We start from the raw sequence: 6,000 nt of genomic DNA, 5'->3' as shown, positions 1-6,000 counted from the left end.
TAGCCCAAGAGTTGACGGTGGGTGGTGATGACTAGCTGCCTTCCCTCTAGTCTTACACTGCTAAATTAGGGACGGCTAGCGCAGATAGCCCTCGAGCAGCTTCGTGCGAAATTCAAAAACAAACAAACAAATCTTCACATTATAGTAGCGTCGCACAAGAAGAGCCTAAAAATATAAACAAATAGCGATTTAAAAAAAAAAAAATTATTTCACCCAAAACCAAGTCCATAAACAAGTGTTGGTTTAGTAACTTCTTTGAATGTCAATAAGATTGTGTTTACCTAACTCTAAGTTGTGTTATAATGTCTTCTTTTATAGAGAAACCTACATAAATGGTTAGTTCTTTTCCATAAGCATTTATCAGTACTGCGAATAATAACAAGTAGTAAACTTTGTTTTTTGAAACACAATTAGTGCAACGATAATTGCCCCAATTTGTGAACTTAAGTAGTTACTTCTCAACATTTATTTGAGAAACTTTTCATGTAGAATTCCAACAATGGAATATCATGATGGCATGTTTTGTTTTATGCCAAGTCGTACCATAATTCTACAAAACAAATCTCACCTCCTATCCGTTTTTGTTGTTTTTTTAAAATCAAATTTGGGGATGTTTGTCACTACAGTCAGGGTATAGGTAAGACCTAAATCTTGTAAGAAAGTCAGTGTCGTTCTGAACTTCGTATGCTTGAGAAAAATTGTTCACTCTTAGTGCTGATAAATTTTATTGTGAACAAATGTGTAACAACCATTACTGACATTATATTTGTATGATTTTTGGCTAACCACAATGCCTTTGTCAATCGATAAACACCTATCCGTGAAAAATTATCAACTGTTTCGAAGCGCTTGATTTTTCATTTTTGTTTACTCTTGTGCAGTTCTTTCTTTTGAGAGATTATGTTTCGCCATCTGTTGGCGTATAGTTGAGTTTGTAAATATATTCTCGATATTAAATATAGATTATTTATTGATTCAACTTGCATAATCTGGTTTACTTGTTGTTAACCACAGAATTTTAAAGCAACCACCTGTGCTGTGTTCAGCACGGGTATCGAAATCTAATTTTAATTTGAGCCATTATAGAGCATTAATTTTCTTATTTTTAAAACTTTAACTAAAAAGTCCCTAAGCACGTGCATTATTATATATTGTAACGGATTAACCATTGTATATTTATTTTAATATTGATGTTTGTTGCTGTTAAATATATATTTAGAAATGTTAAATGTGTGTTATGAAATTCCCGCCTTTTCACAGAATCTGAATTTGTAGTAGATTCTCAACTGCAAGAATTAACAGTATATGTTTCACGAAAGCGCTAGTGTATCGTCAGCCGACTGAAATTTCGAGACATTTGCCTGACGATAATAAAAGGTAACTATCGAAATACGTTAGGAAACAGCATATGTCGTTGGTTTGCTACGGTTGGTATACTATAAACCTCGGGAGCTATAACGGTGATGACCGCTTATCAGTAGGGAAAATATAGTTTTTTTGTTTTTTTTACCAGGAACGTTTATAGATTTTAAACATTACAAACAGTTTACCTTCAGCGGATTAACCATACACAGTACGTTAGTATTTTTACGACAATATCAGATAAGTCCTGCATTAAAAATCTCACGTGTGATCAAAGAGCTATCTAACTGCTCATTGTGGGAACTGTACCCTTGTCAACTCGAAATTAATTCGCTTATCGTGAACCGTCAATAAAATGTTAGTTCCAAACCAGATAAAAGATTTAATACTGGTTGAAAGTTTGTAAAACGTAAATAAAACTTACATACATCCTTCTTTGTAGTAACCGTTATTGAAAGTTGTGTTATAACTGTTTGTACATTGAAATTCATTTCAATTAAGAAAAAAACTGTGTAAATCAATCTTTTTTTGACAAACATCATAAATTTGACATGTCTATAAAACAGAAGTACAATTTAACTCGGTTTTGGGCTATTCGAAATCGTAATACGTAAAATAATAGAGGTAAGTCCGAGATAAATTATATGAAACTTTTTTTTTTGCTGAAAAACATTAGTTAACTTTCTTTAAATATAAAAACTACACGTGTTTACAGAGCTTATGAAAACTCGTAGTAAATCATGTGATCCTCTTTTTTTAGTTTGTGCCACATAGCTCCTAATTATAATTTCTTTCGTTTCCAAAATAAACACTATTTGATATAAGAATAAATTTAATATTTAATATAATGGTAAATAAAGCAGTGAAACGATTTTGAAATTTACTTATTTCAAAGTTAAAACTATATCAGATACAACTCAGGCTTAACATTGTGACAGTCACAACTCAAACTTCTCTTGTAGCAAAGAAAATAGTTTGGTCATTAATAATCGCTGCTTAATTTGATTGTTATTTTACCCTGTATTTGTTTCTTTGATCAATATTCAATGTAGTAGCCAACCATTACAGATGAAGACCCCTAACATACCAATAAGTTCAATAAACAACGTAGAAATTAGACATCTGAAGATCCCACCACACCAGGTAGTTTAATAACCATTGTAGAAGCCATACACTGTAGATAAAGACCCCAGAACATCCAGAAAATTAACTTAAACTACTATTTTTAGTTGCAGGAACTTCACCCCTTTATTTTCAGGTTTGATTTCATCGCTCTTTTTTTTAGAAAAGCTTTATTTATTGACTTCATCCTTCAGAAACTTGATAGGCTAAAGTAGGGTTAGAACTGCACATGAAATACTCTTGACAGATATAAATAGGGTTAGCGTTATCAGGAGAGCAGTGGTAACAACAGACTCAAAGCTTCTTATTTATCGTTACTTTCAGGAAAATTCCTGACATCATCAATATTTACATCAGCCGTAACACCAGAAGAAGAATAAAAAACACGCTTTACTAATCATACTTGAACTTATAAAGAATAATCCACACATACATTTATTACTTATCAAATTAATAGAGAAAATAACAACGCCGCATCTACTGGGGCAACAAAGTTAACTACACTACTCTTATATGTAATAAATAACCTTTTTAGCGATTCACTCAACGTTTCAGTTCCGATATTTTCTGTGAATTAAGTGGTATCATCTATTTAAACACTGGTTTAAATGAAGTCGTAGTATATTTAAAAGTTTAGTCTTAAACAAAGAGTTCATTAGCCTCTTCTCATTTATACGTTTTACTTAATAATAGAAAATATTTCGAGAGATTAAAATGCGTTATCTCTGTAGGTTATTAATGTAAATAACGTCAAACAAAAGTGCGAGATATTGCAGTGAGTAAATGTTTTTAGGGTAAAACTTTTATAAGTTGTGACATCGAAAATTCGAACACTTTTTGCGTAATGTCATCGTGGCACTGTGAATAATCGACTTTATAAGTTTAAATCAGGGATGTTACTAGAAAATAAATATCGATAATTTGCTACATTGTAACTATAATTGGAGTAGAAATATGTATTGTAAACATTGAGCGAAAATTTTCCAAAAATATTAAATCAAATAGCAAATAATGCTTCAAAACATCGCCAATAGATATAGTAATAAAGTTTTATAACTCGAAGGGCACTCCATTACTAATCAATATTGATATTCAGTTAATAATTTGACACGCTTCTGAGTTGTGCATAACCGCAATTATAATGTTATCTTCAGAAGTCGCTACGGTTAATTTGTATATATCAAAATAGCCAGTAAATTCAGCATTAAAAAATCATTTGCTTTCGTAAAAATGCTTAACGCCTATGTATTTTGAAATTAAATTATTTTCATCAGAGGTCTTCATTTTCTTGAAGAGAAATCATACAACCCTCAGATTACGAGTCAAGTGACCTGTCCATCTGCACATTTTCTTGTAAGATAAGACTCAGGAAGTTTATTATAAAATAATTTTACAGACTGGATAAACATAAATATTGTAGATTTCAAAAGGTGTTTGTTTCTCTTCTTTGCATATATAAAATGAAATCAATGTATGGATAAACTTTTCGTAAAAATTAAGGCTTAAAATGCGAATTTGACAACAATACACTTCTCTTTTTAAAAAGTCTATATAAAATGCACAACTTCTCTTGAGGAAACATAAATATACGCTTGTGTTTTTCAAAATAAAAAGCACTTAAGTGGTTTTACGAAAATAAACGATTTTCCAACCGTCGACTTTAGTGAATATTTTAATGGGTATGCACTTAATTATAACGACATTAACAGAAAGAAATTTGTTTATGAAAACCCACTGCGAATGCAAGTATTACATAGAAGAACATCAAATTCAATGATACACTTTGTTTTACAAATATTCAACGGTTTGAGTATTTTTACAAGAGTTGAGGATTTTATTTTAATTGTCAAAATACGTGTCTATTTTACTAAAGAAATAATAAATAACTTCAGATATCCTAAAACTTAGTGAAAAACGGAACATCTTTCTTTTAAAAATATATTACACAAAATAGTCTGAGAAATAAATACAAATCTTTAATATTTAAAACAAATGGTTAAAAGGAATATTGGAAATTCGTAACAGCGCTTCTCTGCAACTGTAAAGCGAAATTGAAAATGGAAAAATTTTAAAAATATATTAAAATTACGAAATTTGACAATAAAATTCTCTTTTTTGAAAAGTCCGTATATAATTAATAATTTACATTAAGAAACCGTAAACCACGATACAAAAAGTTTTCCAAAATAAAAAAAAATATATTATTTTCACGTATAAAAATGATTTTTCAAATGCAGTCTTGAGTTAATATTTTGATACGGCAGTAATTGACCGCAGAAAATTTAGAAGAAAATATTATATTTTTAACGCTCATTTGGAATACAAGATTTTCACTGAATAATAGTAAAAATGTGTGATATAAATTTCTTTGAAAAATAAAAATCATTGAGTATTTTTATCAGAAAAATAGTTCTTAGACTATCGAGATAAGTGTACGCATTAATACATAAATAATATATAATTTCAGATGGTAAAAAAATGCCGTGAAAAGTGACCCAATTTAGAGATTTAAAGTCCAATTAAAATAACATTTTTTTTGCAAACTTATAAACTGATGCATCTTTCAGTAATCCAGGCACCAGTAAGACTAGTCTTTTTATAATATCCAAACAACCAGGATGTTTCTCAATTACATTTGTTTAATGTCGGGGAGATGTTGTAACATTAAACTTAATTTCGTGAAAACAGTGTTAAATCCGCATTCCTTATTTGAACTGTCAGTATCACGTAGAAAATTCTGGCTAATTTTGGGTCGACATAACCTCAGTTTCAAAAAAAAAGATACATCTATGCAGTATTTATATTATCTTTCTAGTTTGTTTTGTCTGTGGAAATTATAGTTCACGAAATCACCGATATAGGAAACAGCTTGTCTTCAGTTCTTAATAAATATTGTTATTAACTTATTCCATAATAATGCCAGTAGAGGGTTCTGGTTGAATGGTGTTGGTTAGGGACTTATTAATGTCCCTTAATTGTACTTCCAGTACAAAATCACAAAGAATGTTTTGAGGTAGGCTATTGTAGTTTATTTACTGGTGAAAAAATAAGTAACTTAATGAAGATTTTCAATTTGTATTTCTCTTCATGCCGCACTCCACGTTTAACATACATAGCCTAAAACATGCTTTAAAGCTATCATTATTCTATATATACTTAGGCTTATTATAAGTCCCTGTTTGACTTGTCTGTCCCGGTGTCCCCTCCGGTTTACTAATTTGTCTTTGTTGACACTGAATTGTCTCGGAATGTCCCGGTTTTTGATGAAAAGGCATAAACTCCAAAAAGGATAAACGGAAAATATTGAAATCTGCATAGAGTCCTAACTTGGTGTTGACAAAAAATAATTTTTAAGTTTTCATTTTAATGGATAGAGGGAGCTATAGTGCTGTAGCATGCAAATTTTTAAAGGTATTGCATCAGACAAAATTCACAGACAGCTGATATGTACCTGCAGAAGTATAATGATTCATCAGTGGGTTGCTATTGGGAGTATGCGCATAACGGCAGCTGCAC

The sequence above is a fragment of the Tachypleus tridentatus genome, chromosome 2 (genome assembly GCF_004210375.1).
Source record: "Tachypleus tridentatus isolate NWPU-2018 chromosome 2, ASM421037v1, whole genome shotgun sequence".
NCBI lineage: Eukaryota > Metazoa > Arthropoda > Merostomata > Xiphosura > Limulidae > Tachypleus > Tachypleus tridentatus.
This window is presented reverse-complemented; position numbering follows the sequence as displayed.